The 25533-nt window shown below is 53.1% G+C and overlaps 1 long non-coding RNA gene across 1 annotated transcript; it reads left to right on the forward strand.

Annotated features, from left to right (window-relative positions):
• Window positions 1-721: 721 nt before the first annotated feature.
• Window positions 722-22989, forward strand: LOC122237443. Its single transcript, XR_006216033.1, has 3 exons — window positions 722-1079; window positions 16877-16929; window positions 21268-22989. It is a non-coding gene; the product is annotated as an uncharacterized LOC122237443 (long non-coding RNA).
• The last annotated feature ends 2544 nt before the right edge of the window (window positions 22990-25533 follow it).

The raw sequence follows: 25533 nt of genomic DNA on the forward strand, positions 1-25533 counted from the left end.
TCCGAGGTCTCTGCCGATCACGGGGCCTCTCCTTCCCTGACCCCCGCCTCCCCGCCCCGATCGTCTCCCTCTCTGCCTCTTCCGGGTGCTGGTCTCACTGCCCGGAGTTTGGGGTGACCGTGCCGGGAGCAGCCTCGAAGAGCTGGGGTGGGGGGGGTGAGTACACACCCTTTGGCAGATAAGCGTCTCCCGGGCTGTCTTCCGGCCAGAGCTCGCCTTCCTTGGCTTTTAGAGCCGTGCGAGCACCCTCACAGCCCGGCATCCCAGACTCCTTCCAGCCCCGGTGGGAGCCGGCCAGGGCTCCCGTCTCAAGAGGAGGCTGTTAACGTGGTGGGACCGGTAGCCAACGGTGGCTCCCCAACGCCCCGCGCGTCAGACCCATCAAGGTCCTTGCCTTGCTAGTCAAGCAATTCCCAAGCTACTGGCTATTTTTACGATGCTGTGGGATCTGTTTTTGGCTTCCCGACCTTGTCTTCCAGCACACTTGTAATAACAGCCCCGTTGTTCTAGAAAAACAATAAGAACGAGCTCTCCGGTTTGGCAACAGTCTTCGCTCCAGCAGAGCGGAATGCACAAGACCTTTACTATCAGCTCCTGGGCTTGGGGAGGACGCCAGAGGCAGCACCCCCTTCCCCGGGGCCCCCACAGGCTTTGCTTAACTGCTGGGGACCGTGGGGCAGGGGACTGGGGGGGGGGGACGCGAGGAAGGGGTCTTCCCGGGCAGCCACCAAACAGTAGAACCCTGAAAAAGCCCCCGTGAGGGCTGGGGAAGAGCAACGGTTCAAGGCAGACAGTGCCGGGCGACTTCCTCCGGGTCCTCTGGCCCGTCCCCTGCATCCTCCCAAAGTGAGCCCTAGTAGGTGGGACTTGATTAGTTCACGAGATTCCTTCAGGACTACGTCACCGTTCAGTTATATAACCCTGAAGATGGCCACACAGTTGAGAAATTGGGGGGAAATTCTGAGACAGCATGGAAGCAGTCCTTTAGCGCTCCGTCTTCCGGTGCCGTGGAAACGTCCCAAGTGAGAAGGGGAAAGAGACAAAAAGCATGGATTTCCCCTGATGTGCTGAGCATCACAGTGAGTCTCGGGGTGCAGGGCCGCCTCACTCACCCTTGCAGACATTTCTGTGTGCCCGGCACCGCTCCAGGTGCCAAAGCGGACACGGAAGGCACTCGGTCCTTGCCTGAAAGAAATCCGCAGTCTAATGGGGTGGGGGGGGGGGAGACCCGACAAAAAGCAGAGACAGACCTGCATAAAGAGCCCACAGGAGGAGCCCCCTGGAGAAGCCAGGGTGGCCCTCCAGAAGGACAGCAGTGGACCCGAATCTGGAAGGATCTGTGGCATGAGCCGGGCAAATGAGCCAAGGAGAGGAGGGCATCTGCGCAGAGAGAACCCCAGTGCATGTGCAGAGGCGAGGGGCCGGGGTCGGCGGTGCACAGTCTGTGGGTGGCGGGGACATGGGTTGAAGAGGCCCCAAAGGGTGCGTGCCATGCTGTCATAGGTCATGCTAGGACTTTCCCATGGGAGGGAGTTCAGACTTTGCCGTGAAAGCTCTGGGTGCCTTTGAAGGGGTAGGCAGAGTGATCTTCTGTGTTTTGGGAAGATTACACAAGCAGCTGTGGGAGGGGCTGGGCCAAGCAAGTTTGGAGCCCAGATGGCCAGCTGGGGGCTGCCTCAGTGGTCTGGTGAGCAGGTCCTGGGCGAAGCAGGACAGCCAGGGGGCTGAAGGGGAGATCCAGTGCAGAGGTACCTAAAGGTAAAATCAGCCAGCAGTGGTTGTTCTTATGGATGTGGATTATATGTATCCTCTGTGCCATAAATATTTCTTGAGTGGATCCTAGAATCACAGATTATTCGATCTGTAAGAAAGTTCCTTGGGGCGCCTGGGTGGCTCAGTCGGTTAAGCGGCTGACTTCGGCTCAGGTCATGATTTTGCGTTCCGTGAGTTCGAGCCCCGTGTCGGGCTCTGTGCTGACAGCTCAGAGCCTGGAGCCTACTTCGGATTCTGTGTCTCCTTCTCTCCCTGCCCCTCCCCTGCTCATGTTCTATCTCTCTGTGTCTCAAAAATAGATAAAAACACCAAAAACATAAATAAATAAAAATAAAAATTTTACCCACTATTGATTAGAATTTCTTGGAGGCTAATTATGTACACTATCTCTGAACCATTATCCTGAATATTATGTATTACATTTGACTATGTTCAAGAATAGTTAAAGCTAATATTTTAATGTGCACTGGGGTCCCAAACATGCATGAACTCTTTTAATCTTTAACGTTAGCATCATCCATTTTTACGGATGGGAAAGAGGAAACAGGTACAGAGAGGTCAAGCAACTTAACTAAAGCCACACAGCTACGGCAGAGCAGAGATCAGACTCTTGACAGCTCCTGTACCCTTACTATCAAGGTGTCCCCTAGGGGCGCCTGGGTGGCGCAGTCGGTTAAGCGTCCGACTTCAGCCAGGTCACGATCTCGCGGTCCGTGAGTTCGAGCCCCGCGTCAGGCTCTGGGCTGATGGCTCGGAGCCTGGAGCCTGTTTCCGATTCTGTGTCTCCCTCTCTCTCTGCCCCTCCCCCGTTCATGCTCTGTCTCTCTCTGTCCCAAAAATAAATAAAAAATGTTGAAAAAAAAAAATTAAAAAAAAAAAAAAAAAAAAAAAGGTGTCCCCACCAGCTGTGATACCTGTGATGCGTCTCTGCCTTGGTCCACAGTCAGCTGGCAACTGTCACAGCCTCTCTGTATCCCCTGACCTGGTGGAGCCCTCTCTGGGTGCTGCCCTTCGGGGGTGGAATCACATAAGCACGGGGCTGGTAGCGATTACTTCAGTTGATCAAGTTCTCTTTTTTTGTCTTCTTTCTCAATTCTTGGCTGTTTTCCCGATACAGTTAAGGTTATTGGATAGGAATGAAGTATTGTCATATTCTAAAGCTGGAATTTTTAAAATGAAGTGTGAAGAAGTATTTCAATCAATCATATATATCTGTACAGATGACATATGTCTCTTTCTCTATAGAGGCATAGAAGGGATATATATCTACATAGAGGGGATACTGCAGTGGTCCTGGTGGCATTGTGTTGACATCATTGAAATGACAATATTCTATTTTGAATTTTTATACTTAATCTCATAACCGGCTTCTCATACTGCTGCATAATATTCTTTTTTTTTTTAATTTTCTTTAAGTTTCTTTATTTTTGAAAGAGAGAGTGAGACAGGGGAGGGGCAGAGAGAGAGGGGGACAGAGGATCCAAAGTGGGCTCTGTGTTGACAGCTGACAGCCCTGGGCGGGGCTCGAACTCAGGAACCCTGAGATCATGACCTGAGCAGCTGGACGCTTAACCAACTGAGCCACCCAGGCGTCCCTGCTGGATGATATCCTTAATTATTATTTTATTTATTTATTTATTTATTTATTAACGTTTATTTACTTTTGAGACAGAGAGAGACAGAGCATGAACGGGGAGGGTCAGAGAGAGAGAGGGAGACACAGAATCTGAAACAGGCTCCGGGCTCTGAGCTGTCAGCACAGAGCCCGACGCGGGGCTCGAACTCACGAGCCATGAGATCATGACCTGAGCCGAAGTTGGACGCTTAACCGACTGAGCCACCCAGGTGCCCCAATTATTATTTTAATAAATGCAAAATATCCACCAAATTCATGTACTTTAATTCACTAAACCATCGTCTATTATGTCCTGGATTAATTTCCAACTTCCTGCCTATGCAGTGTTAGGGGTGCAAGGCAGAATTCCTTTCACCGAGTCCGTGGAACTTTAAAATTAACATTATTTAGTGGGATGTTGAAGCTGAAAACTATTTAGGTTGGGAAAAGTATGTGAGAAAAGCTGATGATTTGGATTTGTGTTTTATTAAGTTATGTAATCAAATTATAATTAAAAAAAATTTTTTTAACGTTTATTTTTTTTCTTATTTTTTTTTAATTTTTTTTAACGTTTATTTATTTTTGAGACAGAGAGAGAGCATGAACGGGGGAGGGGCAGAGAGAGAGGGAGACACAGAATCCGAAGCAGGCTCCAGGCTCTGAGCCATCAGCCCAGAGCCCGACGCGGGGCTCGAACTCATGGACCGTGAGATCGTGACCTGAGCTGAAGTCGGACGCTTAACCGACTGAGCCACCCAGGCGCCCCTTTAACGTTTATTTTTGAGACAGAGAGAGACAGAGCATGAACGGGGGAGGGTCAGAGAGAGGGAGACACAGAATCTGAAACAGGCTCCAGGCTCTGAGCCGTCAGCACAGAGCCCGACACGGGGCTCGAACTCACAGACCGTGAGATCATGACCTGAGCCGAAGTTGGACGCTTAACCGACTGAGCCACCCAGGTACCCCTCAAATTATAATTTTTAAAAAATGCAGCAGTATCTCTGCCACTCAGTGCTCTATTAATTGGGGAAATGTACCATCTAATATCGACCCATGCATTCAATATATACTATTAGAGCACGTTCATGTGCTAGGTACTGCTCTGGGTGCTGGTCGTACATCAGTGAAACAAATAGACAAATAGACAAAACCTCCCCTAACATTCTGATCGTGTTAAGTCCAACAGTGAACAAAATAAAGAAAGGGGTCCAAGATGACCCCAAAGTTTTTGGTTTGAGCAGCTAGAAGGATGTAGCTGCTGTCAGCTGACGTGGAAATATGGAAGGGACAGGTCTGGGGTCCCTCTCCTTGTAAGAGCCTGGCGCTCAGGGGAGAGGTGGGGTTTGGAGCCAAGAGTGTGGGACTTGGCAGAAGAGAGGAGCTCGGAACTTAGACCAGGGCACCGCTTACAACGATGCCGGCTGGCACCTGCCTGTGTCCCGGGCGCTGGTGTTTGAGCGGGTGACCTCGTTCCCTGGGGGAGGGCAGTGGGGGAAGCCCGATGGGCTGTGGTTCGTGGGGAATGGGAGGCGAGCAGCCAGAGTGTAGTCACCGCTTTCAGGAGGGTTCTTTTTACAGAGCAGCGATAGTGGATAGCCAAGGATGGCTCTGGTAGGATATTGGCCATAAAATCTCAGTCCCAGAATGGGCCAGATAAGTGAAGTGTTTGAGATGCAGTGCGCTAATAAAATTCAAGGGCACCCTCAAAGAGGAAATTTTGCTTCCCATCCAGTGCACATAAATTCAGCACCTTTGCTACCAGATTATGGTTCAGACTTTGTCCTCCCCTGCCTAATAAATCTGGGTCGCTCAAGGTCTAGGGAGGTTTGTTTTCTGGGAACTTTATTGTTGCTGCAAATGTAGCACTTTTTTTTTTTTTTTTTTTTTTTTTTACAAGAAGGTCTAGGCCAATAATGTCTTCTAGTTAGGGTGAATGAATCCACCTTCCAGCATTTTTGCAAAGGCTCCATTTTGGTCTAGCAAAGGAAGACCAGGGTCAATCTTGTCTATTACCATCAGCCAGGACTTCAGAGTAATTCTGGTTCACAGCTGCTATGGGATGTGATGGTGAGAACGAGCGATCAAACTAATTTCATGGCTGGAAAGTAGCTCACAGAGAGACTTAAAAAGTGACGGGTAATGGGATGCCTGGATGGATCAGTCAGTTGAGCATCTGACTCTTGACTTGGGCTCAGGTCATGATCCCAGGGTCGTGGGATCGAATCCCATGTCGGGCTGAGCTTGAGCCTGCTTAAAATTCTCTCTCTCTTTCTTTCTCTCTCTCTCCCCCTCTGCCCCTGTCCCCCCCCCCAAAAAAAACCCCAAAAGTGATGGGTAATATGATAGACTTTTGGCAAAAAAGCCACTATTTTGAAGACACTTACCCTCTGTCTGCTTTCAGACCTAACCTATAGCAAAGAACACAACTTTTTTTTTTTTTTGGCAGCAGCCTTATATAGTTTTTTATTATTTATTTATGGCATTTATTTATTTATTTATTTACCTATTTATTTACTTATTATAATTTATTGTCAAGTTAACTAACATACAGTGTCTACAATGTGCTCTTGGCTTTGGCGGTAGATTCCCGTGATTCATCGCTTACATACAGCACCCAGTGCTCATCCCAACAAGCACCCTCCTCCATGCCCATCACCCATTTTCCCTTCTCCCCCATCCCCCCATCAACCCTCAGTTTCTCTTCTGTATTTAAGAGCCTCTTATAGTTTGCCTCTCTCTCTGACACTATTTTTTCCCCTTCCCTTGCCCCATAGTCTTCTGTTAAGTTTCTCAAGTTCCATATATGAATGAAAATATATATCTTTCTCTGGCTGACTTATTTCACTTAGCATAATACCCTCTAGTTCCATCCACGTTGCTGTAAATGGCCGGATTTCATTCTTTCTTGTTGCCAAGTAGTATTCCATTGCATATACAAACCACATCTTTATCCATTCATCAGTTGGTGGGCTAGTTTTTTTTTTTTAATGTTTATTTATTTTTGAGAGACAATGCAAGTGGGGGAGGCTCAGAGAGAGAGGGGGACAGAAGATCTGAAGTGGGCTCTGTACTGACAGTAGAGAGCCTGATGTGGGGCTCAAACTCACGAACCATGAGATCATGACCTGAGCCAAAGTCAGACACTTAACCAACTGAGCCACCCAGGCGTCCCAGCAAAGAACACAAATTTAAGTGGTAGTAAGTGGTATTTGATCAGTCTGGGATTAATTAAAGAGTAAAACATAGTGCTGACCCCCAAAATGTCGTAACTCTGTTGTAGAGGGTTGTGTAAACGCACAAGCGTCTTTCAGCATGGAAGCCGTGCAGCGGGAGCACGGAGGGGGTGTTATAGACACACAAGGAGTCAGATAATCCCGTCTAAGGGAGGGGTCTTCCCAGTGGACCTGATGCCCAGTTGGTTCTAAAGGATCCGTTGAGTTTTCCAGCAGTGGGAAAAGGATGGAACATTCCATCCAGAGGGAACAGCGTGTAGAAAAACCCGGAGGGATGTGGGTGCTGTAGGAGAATGGCCTGTGGCCCAACATGGCTGGACAGCAAGGTGAGGCCAGATGCAGCATAAAAGGCAACCGTATGGCTTTGGGTCATGATTTCATGACCTTCTAGGCTGAGGGATGGAACTTCAGCCTGTAGGCAGTGGGAAGCTGGTAGAAGTTTCCTGTTGTTTATTTTATTTTATTTTTTTTAATTTTTTTTTCAACGTTTTTTATTTATTTTTGGGACAGAGAGAGACAGAGCATGAACGGGGAGGGGCAGAGAGAAAGGGAGACACAGAATCGGAAACAGGCTCCAGGCTCCGAGCCGTCAGCCCAGAGCCTGACGCGGGGCTCGAACTCACGGACCGCGAGATCGTGACCTGGCTGAAGTCGGACGCTTAACCGACTGCGCCACCCAGGCGCCCCTCCTGTTGTTTATTATATTTAAATGTCAGGGCACCTGGGTGGCTCAGTCTGTTAAGTGTCCGACTTCCGCCTGGGTCATGATCTCACGGTTCGTGGGTTCAAGCCCCCGCATCGGGCTCTGTGCTGACAGCTCAGAGCCTGGAGCCTGCCTCCGATTCTGTGTCTTCCTCTCTCTCTGCCCCTCCTCCGTGCCCTCTCTCTCAAAAATAAATAAACATTTTTTTTTAAATGTTGATTTAAAAACCAGAATAGGTAATATACATGCACGGGAGAAAAAAATGTAAAAGGTGCCCTGAAAATAGGGTTTCCCTTCTACCGTCCCCACCTTTTCCTGGGTTCCCTTCCCTGGAGACACCACTGTCTTCTCGAGCCTCCTTGCCAGCCTCGCTTCAGAAAAGTCAGAGGCGGCAGGAGGGAGGGAAGGAGAGGAGACTGCAGGAAGCAGGACAGCTCAGATAGGAGGGTACTAATCGAGGTCAGAGAAGGTGGGAGAAGACAAGGTGACACGTGGCCGTGACCAGCAAAGGTAGAGGAGGTTTTAGACGGGCTCCAAGGCTTCTGGCTTGTGTAGTTGAGTGGATAATGATGCTCAGTGTTGTGCAAATTAGGTTTTGTTGTGCAAATTATGTGCGAGTCAGACAGGTTCCCTCGGGCTGTCAGAAATTCACAACCAGTGTAGACAGCCCCGTGGACGGGCCGCAGCCGCCGCCAGCCACGGCAGTCGGGGGGGGGGGGGGGAGGGAGGGAGCGGAGAAGCCTGTGGATTGGAGGAGAAGAGTGCTAAGCCTGGAGAACATCAAACACTGAAAGCAGAATCTGTCCCTCAGGGGATCTACAAAAACAGTGAGATCTCAAACCGTGAGAGGTACAGTGCCAGGAGCTGCGGGGAGGACGGATGACCCCAGAGGGCTCCCTCCCTCCACGGTCGCAGGTTGTTGGCTGCTGTGCTGGGCGGCGGGGCGGGGGTGGGGGTGGGGAGGCTAGCTGTGTTAAGGGCTGAGAGCACGGTCCCGCCGCGCCTGGCCCGCCGCCAGGCCTCAGCAATTGCTACCGAGCGCAGGGCGTAGAGGTGAAGGAATGCAGTGGGCAGGGTGTCGCGCAGCGTGCATGACCTCCGGGGGGCGCTGGCGAAGACTTTCTGGGGCAGGTGATTCAGATTTGGGCGTGGGACAAGCCCTACCTGCGCTCCGGTGAAGGAGGGCCAGCAGTGGCCGGGGCAGAACGGGGGGTTCTTGCGTTTCTCAATGCCAGGGGCCCGTGACCGGCAAGGAAGGTAGCTCCCAGCCCAAGGCCACCAGCTAAGGTGGCCTCTGGACTCTTTTTCCGACGGCCAACGTCGGTAGTCTCTTTAGTTTGAGGATCAGATTGCTAGCGCTGAAGGGTCCTGAGAGACCGTGAGGCCCACATCTCATTTACATCGGAGGCCTCTGGGGCTCAGCAGCGGGGGTTGCCCAAGGGTCCGGCAGGCCCAAGATCCTCGCCAGGTCATTTCCCTGCCGGTGCAAGGACACACCGGCTGGGCGGGGGAGGACCCTAGGGTGGGCAACAGGCCCAACTGTAGCCCATCTGTGAGTCTAGCCAAGCCCTCGGTGTTTATAATTATGTGATCAACGTACGTGAGTGTGATTTATAAGGTGATAAAAGGCTATATAAATGCAATTTATTGTCATTTTCCTCCAATTCCGCCCCTTTTAGCTTCTCCGGCGCCGCCTGGCCTTCATTCTCTCCGGAAACCCTTTCCGGAAGGCGTGGCCTCGTGGAGGGAGGTGGGGGCTCCGGAAGGCGTGGCCTCGTGGAGGGAGGTGGGGGCTCCGGGAGGCGTGGCCTCGTGGAGGGAGGTGGGGGCTCCGGAAGGCGGGGCCTCGTGGAGGGAGGTGGGGGCTCCGGAAGGCGGGGCCTCGTGGAGGGAGGTGGGGGCTCCGGAAGGCGGGGCCTCGTGGAGGGAGGTGGGGGCTCCGGAAGGCGTGGCCTCGTGGAGGGAGGTGGGGGCTCCGGAAGGCGGGGCCTCGTGGAGGGAGGTGGGGGCTCCGGAAGGCGGGGCCTCGTGGAGGGAGGTGGGGGCTCCGGAAGGCGGGGCCTCGTGGAGGGAGGTGGGGGCTCCGGAAGGCGGGGCCTCGTGGAGGGAGGTGGGGGCTCCGGAAGGCGGGGCCTCGTGGAGGCGGGGTGGGGGGGGTTGGGCTCCAGGACTGGTGGTCTCGGAGTCAGAACCTCTTTTTGAAAAAGTCTGGTTGTCATTTTAACAATGCAGAACAGGTCTCCTGCAGAGCCCACCGTGGCCCGCAGCGTTTGCTGCCTGGGAAGCAGCGGACAGGGGCTGTGTGGGGACAGGAGCGCCCGCTGGCGGTGGGAGGGCTGGGCCCGAAGGCAAACCCTGGAAATGGCTGAGGCCGGGAGGTCGGGTACCGGGAATTCCCCTACACTGTTCTCTCTACTGCATGTGTTCCAATGTCCGTAATGAAACCTAAAATACCCAATCAACCAAACAAACGTGAGCTTCAAAGAAGGATAATTCTTCACCAACGAAGAAGGGGAAAGTCTATCCGTGCTGTGGAATATTACCCAGCAGCAAGAGGGAGTAAACTATTGGGGCGCCTGTCTGGCTCAGTCTGTAGAGCACATGACTCTTGATCCCAGGGTCATGAGTTCAAGCCCGGCATTGGGTGCAGAGTTTACCTAAAAAAAAAAGTTGTTTTTTTTTAAGGGAGTGAGTTATTGATACAACATGGATGGATCTGAGAATCATTATACTGAATGAAAGAAGCCAAAAAATGGGTGCGCGCTCTATGATTCCATGCGTCTTGGCTTCCAAAGAAAGTACACGAATCTGCAGTGACAGGAAGCAGATGGATGGTTGCCTGGAGACAGCAGGGCAGCGGAGGGAAGGAGGGACCACAGAGGGCATGACTGCGATGATGGTCGGTATACACTTGTCGAAGCCTACCAGATTGAATTCTTTCAGCATCTGTGGCTTGTTCTATGTCAATTACCGCATCCTTGATATGTGTATGTATATATACATACAAATCTGTTAAACATGAAGACTTAGTGGGGAGGAATCTCTAAACAAAAGAAGCAGAATGTGTACATTTTGGTAAATAAAAGCTGCAGTGGATTTTCTAAAAATCCACCATTGATCCCTCACCTTTCTCGAAAACCCTTAGTTGTAAGAGTCTGAGAAGACTGCAAGAGACCGTCTTATTCACTTCCTCCTCCTCTTTTCTGCTTCTCCGTCAGCTCTGGCTTCTTCAAAGCCTCGGTAAGATCTCGAGTGATGACACATCCCCCTCCCGCCCATACGCACTCACGCGCTCCCCTGAGCTCAGCCCAGTTCCCACGGCCGGCCCCAGCCCAGGCGCCACGGTCCCCCACCGCCCCCCCCCCCCCCCCCCCCCCCCCCCCCCCACCGTCCCGGTGTCTGTCTGGCCCAGGGGTGGCAGGCCGCCAGCTGGCAGGCGGCGGGAACTCGTGGCTGCACTAGGTCTGGAGCGGCCGGCAGGGGCCGCTGTGTCTTTGCTTTTCATCCAAACCCCCCGGCGGTTTCTGCAAGCTGTGTTTCTGCGAGGGCATCTAACACAGTCCGCCTGTGAGAGTCAAGTTAAAGGCGTTTAAACAAACTGGCAAGGAAAGGACCCTGCGTTCAAACCGCAGGCACAGAAGGAAGCCTCGGTAAACGTTAAGCAGGTGGAACAGGGCTGAGCCATCAGGGAAATTACAAAAGCAAGAGTATGACCTTCCTTCCGAACCCCGCCGTAGGGTGTGCGGTTCACGTGGGGGATGGCGTTCACGTGGCGGATGCGGTTCCGCGTCGTCGCTGCCCTGCGTGGCCGGCAGTGCGTCCCCGTCAGGCTGATCCTGCGAAGGTTTGACCCTCGGTTGCCCTCCCGATGGGAGAAACTACATTTGTAACAACCCTATGACACAGTCTGGGGGGTATAGGGGAAAGCCAAAGCAGGTGACAACAGAAGCTGGTTCCAGAAGCTGACAAGAGGGAACAAGCATCCAAACAGGATGATACCATAAAAAGTAGCTCCAGGGTGGTTGGGTAAAAAAGTACTACTTTTCTTCTCTGGCGTCTCTCAGCATGCACGCGGGCCCAGTGACTGAAAGCTGTAGGGAGGCAGGTTGGTACGATATGAACGAGAACTTTCCGACGTGCCCAAGAGAATCCAAAGCAGGCATCAGCAAGATACGGTGCGTGTGTCCTGCGGGGTATTATTCAGCCTTGAAAAGGAAGGAAATTCCGGCACATGCTACAGCAGGGATGCAACTCAAAGACATGCCAACTGAAATAAGCGAGACAGAAAAGGACAAATATTGTACCGCTCCTCTTAAATGAGGTGGCCACTCCGATTCATAGACAATAGAAGGGTGGTCACCAGGGATGTGCACAGGGACCGGGAGTTGTTTAACGAGCCCGAGTTTCTGTTTTGTAGGATGGAAAGAGCTCTTGAGATTGGTCGCACAACCCAATGAATGTACGTGATACCGAAATGTACTCTTAAAAATGGTTACGATGGTAAATTTTAGGCTATGTGTATTTTACGCCAATAAAGCATTTTTTTTTTTTTTCAACCAAAAAGAGCATTTGGATAGTCTGCGCTGCTCTGAGAGGGGATGGGTGGCTTCGGGAGGCAGCGGAGGTAAGTGTGTGTGTGAGTTGTGTATGTGTGTATCACTTCCTGTCCTCTGTCTTTGCTCCACCCCCCACTCTCTGTCCCTCTTCCTATTGTGAATTCCCTGCTGACGTGGGAGTCGTCTCCTCTTCATCTTTATACCCCCCAGAGGCAACAATGAGTGTTCAAAGAAACGTGCCATGATATTGGCTCCCCCATAGCACGATCGCCAGCCACCAGCAGCCGCAGCGGTACCCCTTGGGGTACCCCTGAGACGGGGCTGTGCACCTCTGCCATGCGGCCGGCCCCCACTTGCAGACAGCGTCGGGCGGGCAAGAACAATGCGGACAATGCGTTGAAGCTGGCTGGCCGTCCACTGCCCACCCCCACAGGGCCTGGGTTGGCAGGACATACCCAGTGCGTGCTTCCTTCCATTTCCCACCGCGGACGTTTCCCAAGGAACATGTCAGAACGCATTTCTCCGCGAACAACGTGTCGTACTGGACCCTCTCCTTACGCCTTGAAGACCACGATGTTCCCTGGGCCAACATCTTCATGTGCTCCAATTACCTTCCAGGGGGGCTTTGTCAGACGTCACTCTAGATCGGACGTTGGTTCGGATACTTATTGGTCGTCGATAGGGTGGGTGTTACACTAAGGATGAGCCAGATGGATAATGGGTAAGTCCCCATTATGCAGACGGGTAGACTGAGGCCCAGAGAGCCTCACGATCCGCCCGGAGGCATATCATTATTAAATGGCAGAACTGAGAATTGAACCCTTTTCCGTATTAATGCTATTTTTACTCAACTATGCCGACTGCTGTACAGATTTTAAACTCAACATTATAACAACCCAGCAACTTGACATACAACTTAATTTGGGAAATATTTCGTGTTTATTGTGTGCCCAGCTTGGAGAGCTGTAAACTTGGGAGAACTGATACTCTTGCTGGGGAGGACTAAGTAACGTCAACAGGTTAATAACTAGACGACAGTATAGAATACAGCATCGGTCCGAAGATAGAAACGATAATAGCTGATACTGAGAACTTACTAAGTGCCAGGCGCTTTGGAATCACCCTAAAATATCTCACAGAAAACTTGCGTTTCACATGGGAAACCAGGGGTGCCCAGGTGGCTCAGTCAATTAAGCGTCTGACTCTTGGTTTCGGCTCAGGTCACGATCTCACAGTTCGCGAGTTCAAGCCCCACGTGGGGCTCCGTGCTGACAGCATGGAGCCTGCTTGGGATTCTCTATCTCCCCCTCACTCTCTGCCTCTTCCCCACTAGCTCTCTATCTATCTGTCTCAAAAATAAATAAACATTGGGGCGCCTGGGTGGCTCAGTCGGTTAAGCGGCCGACATCAGCTCAGGTCATGATCTCGCGGTCCGTGAGTTCGAGCCCCGCGTCAGGCTCTGTGCTGACAGCTCAGAGCCTGGAGCCTGTTTTGGATTCTGTGCCTCCCTCTCTCTGACCCTCCCCTGTTCATGCTCTGTCTCTCCCTGTCTCAAAAATAAATAAAACGTTAAAAAAAATAAAAAATAAATAAATAAATAAATAAACATTAAAAGAAAGAAAGAGAAAGAAAGAAAGAGAAAGAAAGGAAGGAAGGAAGGAAGGAAGGAAGGAAGGAAGGAAGAAAGAGAAAGGAAGGAAGGAAGGAAGGAAGAAAAAAAGAAAAGCAAAGGTCAGGAAAACCACCCACAACCTCATAGCTGGTAGGGCAGGGTTTGGTCTATCACTCTTTCAAAATTCATGCCCTTGACTACCACATGCCCACACTATCCAACACTATCCACCCCCACAGTCTCTGTGCTCTTATACATATTGCCAGCTGTTTAATGTGTCTAAGACTCACTTCTCCAGTGACGTCGCCAGCACCTCAAGAACGTGGAGCGCGTGTCTCCATGGCAGCTGATAGAGCACTGGGCACGCTGGGGGCGCTGGGTGAATGGCTGTTGAATGATTGATCCGTGTGATTACATCTCCGACTCAGAGGAGGGAGGGGGCTTTGAAAGAGAATGTGGAGAGAATATAAACAGCTTCCTATGGAAGCAAAGTCTTCTCTTTTCACAGTGTAGGATCATGGAATGAGGAACACAATTGCTGTACTATTACAACGAAAACACAAAACCTTTAAACCTTCCCAATGTCTGCAGAATAAGTAAGGTCCCTATACCCGGCCTGAATGCATAGGTTTAATCTCAAGTGGTCCCAGACTGGAAATGCCCCTGAGGTGCCTGGCAAAAGTCATCTTACTCTTAAGCCTCAGAGGATACTCACAAAGAAGTTTCCAGGGACAATGAGCAGCAAACCATAAAAAAAATAACCGACTGTGGGGCACCTGGGTGGCTCAGTCAGTTGAGTGTCCAACTTCTACTCAGGTCATGATCTCACTGTTGGTGAGTTTGAGCCCCACGTCGGGCTCTCCGCTGTTGGCACAGAGCCTGCTTTGGATACTCTGTCCCTCTCTCTCTCTCTCTCTCTGCCCCTCCTTGCTTGTGCTCTCTCCCTCTCTCTCTCAAAAATAAATAAAACGTTAAAAAAAAAAAACAACTATGCAAGGGACCCAGTGGAAACTAGAAGAAATAATAGTCAGAAGGGGCACCTGGCTGGCTCAGTTGGTGGAGAGGGTAATTCTTGATCTCAGTGTTGTGAGTTTGAGCCCCACATTGGGTGTAGAGATTACTTAAAAATAAAATTAAAAAATTTTTGCATTTCATTTATTTGAGAGAGAAAGAGAGAGAGCTTGTGTGAGCATGGGAGAGGGGCAGAGGGAAAGAAAGAAAATGTTAAGCAGGCTCCACGCTTAGCACAGGGCCCAGTGTGGGGCTCAATCTCACAACCCTGGATTGATGACTAGAACCAAATCAAGAGTCGAACGGATGCTCAACCAACTGAGCCACTCAGGTGCTCCCAAAATAAAATCTTGAAAAAATATATCAGTGAAGACCTCAGTTATTTGGATTACCAGGCACAGGTTATAATCAATTTATGATTATTCTGTTTAAAGAAAATACCTGCAAAGGACAAGGGCCTAGAGAAAGTGACCTAGTATATTTGAAAAAGAACCAAACAGAACTTGTAGAAATGGAAGCTAGAATAAACAAAGTTAAAGGTCCCAAAGTACAGGTTAGCAGGAGATTAGACAGACACAAAGAGAAGATTGGCGAGCTGGAAGACAGAACTGGAGAAATGACCCTGAGCGTAGCAGCCAGATGAGGGTCGGATCAAGAATGCTCGAGAAAAAAAACCACAGCAGACGTTATGCTGTGGAACAATAGAAACTTTCCCTTTCAATAAGGGAGCAAGACAAAGATGGCTGTTATCATCACCTCTTTCCATGTGGTGCCACAAGTACAGAAAGGTTAGGGGGAAATCAAATGGCCATTATTCCCAGAGAATGTGAATGGGAACAAAAACAATACAAAGAGAATCTATAAGTAGATTATTAACATTAACAAGTGAATTGGTAAGTTCACTGACCACCCCCCTCACCAATATATAAATTTCTGTTATATTTTTGCAACAACAAGAGATATAAAATAAAATTTTATTTTAAAAAGATGACGTAGGGGCTCCTGGGTGGCTCAGTTGGTTAAGCATTCGACTTCGGCTCAAGTCATGATCTCACAGTTTGGTTCATGAGTTCGAGTCCCATGTCAGGCTCTGTGCTGACAGCTCAGAGCTGGGACCCTGCTTCAGATTTTGTGTCTCTCTCTCTCTCAAAAATAAATAAACATTAAAAAAAAAGATGATGTTGATGGAGCGACTGGATGGTTCAGTTGGGTAAGCATCAGAATCTTGATTTCGGCTCAGGTCATGATCTCACGGTCGTGAGATCAAGCCCTACATCAGGCTCTGTGCTGATCATAGAGCCTGCTTAAGATTCTCTCCCTCTGCCCCTCCCCTCTTGCGTGCAGTCATGTTCTTTCCCTCAAAAAAGAATTAATTTTAAAAAATTAAAATAAAAATAAAAAGATGTTGTTGATAATAGCATTGCAAACACCAACCATCTAGGAACTGGTCTAAAAAGAGACATCCATGGTCCCCACAGGGAAAATGAAAAAAATTCCTTCAAAGACTAAACGAGGGGTGCTGGGTGGCTCAATCAGTCAAGCTCTTGGTTTTGCCTCAGATCATGATCTCACAGTTTGTGGGATCGAGCCCCAAGTGTGGAGCCTGCTTGGGATTCTCTCTCCCCCTCTCTCTCTGTCCCTCCACCATTCTCTCTTGCTCTCTGTCAAAAAGAAAAAAATAATAAATCCACTTTAAAAAATAGTTGCTTAAAAAAAAAAAAAAAGACTCAATTAAAGAAGCCCTGAATGAATGGAGAAGATATCAGTTCCCTCCAAATGATCCATAGTTTAATATAAACCCAACAAAATCCCCAAGGTTTTTTTTTCCCATAAAGTATGACAAGTTGATCTCCATACATATATAGGGAAATGCAAAGAACCAAGAGTGGTCAAGACTCTTTTTTAAAAAAGGGGGGGCGGGGGAAGACTTGCATGAGCAGGTGTTCCGGCTCGTTCTAAAGCTGTGTGCGACCTATGGGGCGAGGCACTGACTCCCGGAAAAGCCCACACACAGCTGTGCACCGTGTCCGTGCACCCTTGTCTTGGGACAGAGACGGCTTGGCCGGGCAGAGAGGACGGCGGACGGTGACCCCTGGAGATGAGAGATGGGGGGGTAGCGGGGGTACCTGCCTGGGAGGCAGGGAGTTGCTTTGTGTGAGCTTTGCAAAGTCGCCCCCTCTCCCAGCCTCAGCCCTCCCACCCGTGAAATAAGCGGACGGAACTAGAAAGCGGGAGGGCAACTTTTCGGCGCTGGGTTGCCTAGTCCCGGGTTGAACGTGGTGGTGGCCGTCATCGGCCGGCAGAAGGCCAGAACGTTAGGCGGGGCGCACCGTTGCCAACATTCTGATGCTCCTTCCTTTTGTCCTTTTCCAGGTGTCCTCTAAGCAGAGCGCTGACGACCACCCAGGGAGCAGCAGTGTCTACGGGTAAGCGCTAGGTTGGGGCCAGCACGTTGCCTCTGCCATTTACTTTGAGGGAGGGAGAGAGAGAGTCCCAAGCAGGCTCCACACCGTCATCACAGAGCCCCGTGCGGGTCTCGATCCCGTGAACTGAGAGATCATGGCCTGACACTTAAGAGTCAGACACTTAAACGACTGAGCCCCCCCCCCGCCCCGCCCCGCCGATGTCCCCAAAGCCACAGGTTCTTGTGTCGGCCAGCTGCCCGCAGAGCCCTTGTGGCTCACAGGTGGCCGTCCAGATGCGGCCCTGTCCTTACAGGGAGGGCCCCAGCCACAGGAGCTCAGACGCCCTACGCCTCCCAGCTGCGTTGTTGATCTTCCTCCTGAGAAAGGCCAGCCTGACCCAGGTCATCCAGGGCATTCCCCACCTCGCTCGTTCGCTCCGAAACTGTGTGCAGGGGCGCATTTGTGGAAGAGACGCGGGCCTCAGCCTTCAGGAGTTTATAGCCTGAAGGGGTGACAGATGGGTCTCCTGTGATGGCATTACAATTTTCTCGGGAAAGTGCTTTTAAAACCCCTGTAGGGTTAGCTGAGGACCCCAGGCCTTCTCTGTTCCAAGCCATCCCGCCTGGCTCTGGGCCGAGTGACCAGCAGCCCAGCGGGAGGCAATGACTTTGGGCCCCTGTTCTGTTCCCCCCCGGACCCTGCCCTCCTGGCTTCCTCACCTCCAGTCTGAGGACCGTGATCCGCCCTGTCACTGGCATGTGGGTGACTGTGGTATCCAGGACCATGGGTGGGGACAGGTGTCAAACTTTGGGCTTAACAGCTGTTTATCTTACTGATTCCAAATGGTTTCAGGGCAAGAACCCTGCTGGTTTCCCTTACTTAACACACATTAAAAAAAAAAAATTTTTTTTTAACGTTTATTTATTTTTGAGAGACAGAGACTGAGCAGGGGAGGAGGAGAGAGAGAGGGAGACACGGGATCCGAAGCAGGCTCCAGGCTCCGAGCTGTCAGCACGGAGCCCGATGTGGGGCTCAGACTCACAGACCGCGAGATCATGACCTGAGCTGAAGTCAGCTGCTTAACGGACTGAGCCACCCAGGGGCCCCTTATCTGACACACGTTTGCAAGGGTCCTTCCTGGAGGAGCTTGGTCTCTTCAGAAGTGCAGGCAGCGGGGGGCGCCTGGGTGGCTCAGTCGGTTAAGCGTCCGACTTCAACTCAGGTCACGATCTCGCGATCTGTGAGTTCGAGCCCCGCGTCAGGCTCTGTGCTGACCGCTCAGAGCCTGGAGCCTGTTTCAGATTCTGTGTCTCCCTCTCTCTCTGCCCCTCCCCCGTTCATGCTCTGTCTCTCTCTGTCTCAAAAATAAATAAACGTTAAAAAAAAAATTATTTAAAAAAAAAAAGTGCAGGCAGCGGGCTTAGGGGAGGTCAGAGAGGGGACAGGAGCAGCCTGAGGGTTCACGGAGGAGTTGGGGACGATGACAATGGTTTGAAGGCACGTGGGAGTTCACCGAGGGGAGGGGGCGGTCAGAGCAGCCTCTCTAGCCGAGGACGCCGTGTGCAGGCAGGTGGCATCTGGGCACAGGGCGGTGAGGGCACGGAGGGCAGGAAGGTCTGGGTTGTAGAGAGGGCACTAAGTGCCTGCTGGGACCCCGACTTGGCGTAGAGAGTGAAGCGGTGAGAGCACATACCCCCACCCCCACCCCTGCACCAGCAGTCAAGGCCCAGAGCCTTATCAGCATCACGGAGAGCCCTGGGCCTCCTTCAAACCCTTCTCACGGCTCTGCCTGCCTGGAGGAAGTGGGCTTCGTGCTTGGCAGCCGGGTGTGGTCTCGTGAGCTGGGGCGGGACACCATGTCCCACTGTAACGCCTGCCCCGGGGGGCGCCCGAGCATGTGGCTCTTTCCTGGGGACCTGGGGACTTGGGGACAGGCCTGCCTATGGGTCCCCAGGAACGAACCGCCCACAGCTCAGTCCTGGATGAATATTTCCACTGATTTTAAAGAGAATTAGCGTGACTTTCTCCAGTTTCCTTTCAATTTAGAAGGGTTAAATTCTGCCACGAATGAATTCGTTATTTCTTCTTTTCGAGAGAAGAGGCCACACCCCAGGACGCCCCTCAGGCGTCCCCACCTTCCCCAGGAGTCTACTTACTCGCTGGCCCTGTCAGGCTCTTTCGGCCTGCCCCGGTGCCTCGGGAAGGAGGACAGGGTCACAGAGGCAAGCTCTGTGGGGGCGCTGACCCTCCCCAAGGTCAGGACAGGCGGCAGCCTGCCTCTGGTCCCCAAACTTGGGCTCCGCGGCCTTTGAGGAGAACCCCCTCGGGGAGTGAGCAGCAGGTCTCCTGCCCCACACCTGCTGTGGCTCCCGTTGCCTCTGGGCCCTCCGTGGCCCTTCTCCCCACTCCCTTCCCTCCCCCCATGCAGCTCTCTGGGGCAGGCGGTGGCCACACTTCCTTCCCTGCCTCCTCCCCCACCCCCAGCTCTGCTGTCAGAACCTGTCAGAGCGGCATTTCTGGGAGAAATATCCTAACATCTGCAGTTTGCTTTGAAATACCTGCAGAAATCAGATGAAGTGGATGGTGTGATAAATACAGCAAAAAAAAAAAAAAAAAAAAATGTATTTACTTAATCGTTGAATCTACAATTTCAACCTTTCTCTATGCTTGGAAGTCTTTGTAATAAAATGTTGATGAGCAAAATCCTTCAAAGCCCAGTTAAAATATATCCCCCCCCCCCCAAAATCTCTCCCTCCCCTCTGTCCTCATCAAGCTGGTGTCTCTCCCTCCTTGATTGCCACCCAGCCTCCACACTTGTGACCTGTAACGTAGCAGCTACACAGGACAGGTGGGCTTATACCCTCGCCCAGCCTCAGGAAGGCAGGATGGGTCTCTGACTCATCCCTGGTCCCTCACAGCACTGGGCACATAGTAGGCGTCTCACAGATGCTTCTTGGAAAGGCCTGTTTGATGTAAACCTGGGCCACGGGGGCCTTGACCAAACGTGAAAACCTTTGACCCCCGAGACCTGATCATCCTTGATGACATCTGCGTCCTTCTGAGGGACGAGGGCGGAGACATGTAGAAGCATCAGGGCCGGGCCGGTCAGGCTGGCTTTGTGGACATGGCCGGCCTCCCCTGAGATCTCTGGGGATCGGGCCACAGAAGCTGAGACCCCAGGAGGGGAAGCCTGGAGATCGCGGTGGCTCCGGTCTGCACCTGCCACTGAAGGTCCCCCAGCCCGGCCACCTGTGTTCATAGGTGGGGAAACGGACCTGGAAGGGGGGAGCCGGCCCAGCCCTCCGACCGGCAGGGCGGTGCGGGTTCCCTCTCCAGCACAGCAGTGAGCCTCCGGCAGGCAGGTGGGAGGTCCCCGCGACACGACCGGGGAGCGGCCGGAAAGAAAGGGAAGTTTGGGGTACAACGAACACCACCCAAAAGTCCCTACAAAGTCCAGAACGTCAGGGGGTGAACCATCAGGTGTAGGCTGGAGGGAAGCACTTTCTGAAGGCTGGGTAGCAGGAACAGGGGTCTGACTGTGGTCGCTTCTCCCGCGTCCAGTCCTGTCCGAATGCCGCACCTCCTGTGTGACCCCCGAGGGCGCGGGCCCAGCGCGTCAGTCAGGCAAACGGATGTCTGCAGTCACATTTGCGAGGGGCTGTGCAGCGTGTAAGATTCAGAGTCACACGCTATCTGCACGGGATATTATTTATGCCCTAGAATGAATTTATGGACACAGCTCCGTTTTATTTCGTTGTATTGTATTTTTTATTTATTTTTTGAGAAAGAGAGAGAGAGAGAGAGCCAGCTGGGGAGGGGCAGAGAGAGAGGGAGACACAGAATCCGAAGCAGGCTCCAGGCTCCGAGCTGTCGGCACAGAGCCCCACGCGGGGCTCGAACTCACGGACTGTGACATCATGACCCGAGCTGAAGTCTGACGCTGAACCGACAGAGCCACCCAGGCGCCCCTGAGCACAGCTCCGTTTTAGAGGGAAAACATTTGATGCTCAGAGCTGCAAATGCCTCGGCCAGGGTCGCAGAGCTAGTAAGTGACAGAGCTGGGATCTGAACCCTGGCCCTTCTACCCTGAGGGCCCTGACCCTTAAACTTCCCAGCCGCTGGCTTCCTCACCTGGGTAAGTAGGGGGGAGTGAGGTCTTAGCGGATAATGTCATGGGCAACGAAGCCAGAGCAGTAGGCAGAGGCCTGCTCGTGTAAAAGATTAAGAAGGTATCCCACAAAGGTTTTCAGTTTGGGTCTGAGGACGGATCAGGAGTCCACGAAGGGGCCGTTGTAGAGATGACGAGTTTGAAGGTGACATCTTACCTCCTGACACCCTGTCCGTGTCTCCGGCCCGCAGAGCCCCAGACGGCAGCCACGGGAGGCCAGACGGGCAGTCGGACATCCCCGCCGTCTCGTATGACTACTCAGAGGAGGCGCTGATGGCCAGCATAGAACAGGAATACTGTCGCTGAGGCCTGGCAGGCCCCCCGCCCCCGCCCGCCCGCCTCCGCCGCTCCTCTGCCACCGGTCCCACCTGACCCGACTGGGGTGGCGCCTCACCTCCCCCTGTCCAGGCCCTGGCTGGAGCTGAGCCCCCTCCAACACGCAGTTACTCCCGGCTCTTTCAAAAGACCCGGCTTCCAGCAAGCTGGCTCCAGGGGTCCGTCGTGCCGACCATGGCCTGAAGAGAGACCCCGGGGCTGCCCCACAGGTGCGTGGGCGGGGGATCTCCCCGAGGCTCCTCTCAGTCCCCGGGGAGGGCTTGCCTACAAGGTCCTTCCCCTCTCCGATGGCCCTCTCTCTGTCTGGGCTGGGGACAGCTCACCGGCTCACCGGCTCCGGCTGCCCTCTGTGGGTCCCGGGGCAGGGCCTAGAGTCTGCATTTCTAACCAGCTCCCAAGTGAGACCCAGGCCCCCGGGGCCCCAGCCTCCCTTGGGGTAGGAGGGATTGAGTCTAAGCTGCAGACCTTCCTTCCTGGTGCTGGGCCTGGGTGACAGAGGGGAGCACAGGGCCGGGAGCTGGAACCCCCGGTTCTGATCCTCCCTCTTGCACTCCCTTGCAGCCACTTTCCCCTTGTGGGCCTCAGTTTCCCTCTCCAGAAAGCGGGTCCTGGAGGCTCTTCCGGGCATTCTGGCCCTGACAGTCTGGAATTAGACAATTCCAGGCTTCCGTGATCCCTGCTGTTCCGCCCCCCGCTGGGGCACAGGGCTGCCCCCCGCCTGCTGAGGGTGGGCGCCCCTGTGCACCCGTCGGAGGTCTTGAGGGACACCCGCCCTCGGCAGACCACGGCCCGACGGGACTGTTTTACTCTCTTCCCACCGGGTAGAAGGTAGAAGGGCGTCAGAACAAAGGGGCACGTGGGGGCGGCGTCAGCTTTGGCCGAAACCAGGATGGGTCTCAGCTTGCTGCATTTACCACCTCCCTGGCGTCGCCTGCAAGGTGCAAGAGCATCTCGGGAGCTGACGAAGGGCCCGTTGGCACCGTCCCCAGACCCACGGGCCTGCTGCCGTCATCGGCAGGCGGATGTTGCCATGAACTTTTATTACTCGACAAGAGAGCCTTTGATGGGCTGTTCCATGGCTGGGAGGTTCTTCCCGCTGAGCCAGAGGACGGCCCGACGGAGCCTTCCCACAGCCGCCCCTGAGGGATGGACCAGGACCTTGACAGCGACAGCTCTGCCCCATCCAAGCCCCAATCCTCTCTTTTGATCAGAGATGACAGCCATTACTGTTTTAATAATATGAAACACTCCTTTTAAGAGAAGTTAAAATGTTATTCAAGGACAAGGCCTTGAAGTCAATGATGTAAAGTGTTTACAAGTTTACGTCGTTATTTTGTTAAAGCAGAAAACGTTCAGCCGGTTTCCGAGAGAAAGATGATACCCCTGCCTCGTCCAGGGGAAACCTCGCACAACCCTCAAGGACACGAAAGTGTTAAGAAAATAAAATTCCTCGTGTCGTTACTGCAGTCTGTGTGGAAGTCAAGGTGAATGCCTGTAACCAAAGCGAAGCAGTTGTTCCCAGGTCTTTTATTTTTTTTTTTTAATTTCTTGGATTCAGAAAAGTGTCTTCTTTTTTTTTAAGTTTTTAATGTTGACTTAAAAAAAATTTTTTTTTTAATGCTTATTTATTTTTGAGACAGAGAGAGACAGAGCATGAACGGGGGGAGGGTCAGAGAGAGAGGAAGGCACAGAATCTGAAGCAGGCTCCAGGCTCCGCGCTGTCAGCACAGAGCCCGACGCGGGGCTCGAACTCACGGACCGCGAGATCATCCTGAGTTGTCCTGAGCCGAAGTCGGACGCTGAACCGACCAACTGAGCCACCCAGGTGCCCCTTGTGGTCCAGAGTCTCAAGCCATTTCACACCGGGCTGCCTTTCGTGGGCTGTGCCCCCCTGGAGGCCCTGCTCAACGCTGCCCAGGGCTGCGTCTTCCGAGCCCCTGCCACTTGGAGACTGGCCCTCCGCTGGATGCCAGGTTCGTGCGTGAGCCAGCTCTGGTCTCTGTTCGGCACGACGTGCTGTCTCCAGGGGCCGGCACACCCAGAAACATGTATTCACCCTGGAGAAGGTAAAGGCCGTGGGAGAGGTGTAGCCGACGCCCCACTGAAGGTCTAATCCACGTGGGTGGAGGTTTTTCTGGCGATAATTAGGCAGAAGAAAGGCCTTCTTGGTTGTCACCGGGAGGATAAAGCACGTCTGAGGCTCAGGAAGGAGGCAACATGAAATCAGACCTTTGGTGTGGTGACATCTGGACCCCCTGGGGACAAATCCCACCTTGACAGGTGGCCAGGGCTCTATGTTCTGGCGTGCTGAAATCTTCAGTTTCCAGGGCTGGAAAGGAAAAGCTGCTTTTTCTGTGGGGTGTGGACACGGGGAAGGAAAGGCGACACTCGGTGTAAGTCCTGACGGACGCCCCGTGTAGCGGGTGTCTGGGGGGTGTGGCTACACAGGAGACTGAAGGAGTGCGTGGTTTCGTGTAGTGCTAAGGGCACGGGGCTGCCCTTCCCAGACCCTGACTTCCACCAGTGTCAGGGGCCTGTGGCCAGCTGTCAGCAGTGACACCACTTGGCAGCGAGAACCACCCGTGGCAGCGTCGCTTTGGCTTTCTTGGCTCGATCCCTGGGGAGCTGCAGCTGGGACGATCCCAACGTGGGCTGGCTGAGCCCCAAGAGGCTTCGGACAGTTTGTAGGGAAAGCGGAGAAAGTACAGAGGGAAGGGCTGAGGTTCCTACTAATCTGGCAGGAGAGAATCTGAGTGGAAAATAAAAATAATACGACCTTGGTGGCACCTTACGCGAGTGAAGCACAGGTCACAGAACCATGGCGTGTGTGTGTGTGTGTGTGTGTGTGTGTGTGTAATTTGTATAAGTACCTGAAGAGGGTTTGCTCCCGCCAGGGTCTGTGCTAGGTGGGCCCCGGAGGTATAAAATGCACACGTGATAGGAGCGAGCCGAGTGCCGGGCGAGCAGGTGCAGGGAGCCGTTGGGGTCTGGACCCTGCGGGCCCCGCTGCTCACGCGTCCTCGGAAAACGTGGGGTTGGAAGTAGCGAGGCTCCGCCTGGAGGCCGATCAGCTTCTCTCCGCAGCGAGAGCTGGGAGAGCGCCTCGTGGAGGGAGGAGGCCCGGACTCTGGTCTTGGCCTCACTTTCCAATGATCCCGGCATCTTAGCGTCATTTTTCCAGCAGGCAGAGGTCTGTCCAGCCTGCCGCCCACGGTTACCGGGAGGCTTAAATGACAGACGTCTGGGTGCGTGCTCTGTCACTGCAAAGCCCATATAGGTAAGAAGTGGGGGCCTGGTCGTGAGGAAGGGGGACCCTGTCGGGCCCCTCAGTGTAGGTGGATGGGCTGGTCTGTGCTCCGTAGGAGGCCAGTCGGGTCTGGGGTCTGGGGTCTGGTCTACCAAGAGGGCACAGCTCTTCCTCGGGGATGCCCCTGAGGCTGCCAGGGAGGACCCATGGCCTCAAGCCCCCCCTCCGTCTACCAGCAGGAATTCTGCATCTTTCTGGTATTCCCTGTGTTATGTTTGAGAGGTCCCCCGGCCGCGTACTCACAGGCCTGGGGACCCCATGCTCCGTCGTGCCCCCTTGAGGCCAACCACAAGGCTCTGGGCCTTGTGAGAAAACACGGTTGCCTCAAGGGTCCCAGCCGCTGCCAAGGCCAACGTCTTAGGGTCTTTTTTGGGGGCGGGATCACGCCCTCTGCGGTGCTTCGGTATCCCACAGCGACACTGCCTGGGCACTTTGTGACACAAAGTCCCCGGATTTGCACGCACGGCCATCTCCCTGGATTTGAACACGGAGCCCGGTGGGCACAGGGCTGGCCCGGCCAGTGTCCTGTCCCCCTGTGTGTACCCCTTGTGCCTCCTCCGACCAGCCTCGTTCTCAGAAGACGTCTAACCGTGTCAAGTCACTCTTCGAGAAGCCGATAGGAGCGATGGCCCCTCGGCCCAGAAAACGGACCCCTGCCCGTGTGTGACACGGCTCCCTTTGGCTTCAGGGTGTTGACGCCCCCGAGGTTTGTGCACGCGCGGATTGCTCAGGGGCACCTCGGTGGGTCTCCAGGATTCTCCGTACGGTCCTCTCTTCTCCGGCGCTCTGTCCTGTGATGTCTCACCACCTTAGT

This window comes from Panthera tigris, chromosome A3 (genome assembly GCF_018350195.1).
Source record: "Panthera tigris isolate Pti1 chromosome A3, P.tigris_Pti1_mat1.1, whole genome shotgun sequence".
Classification (NCBI taxonomy): domain Eukaryota; kingdom Metazoa; phylum Chordata; class Mammalia; order Carnivora; family Felidae; genus Panthera; species Panthera tigris.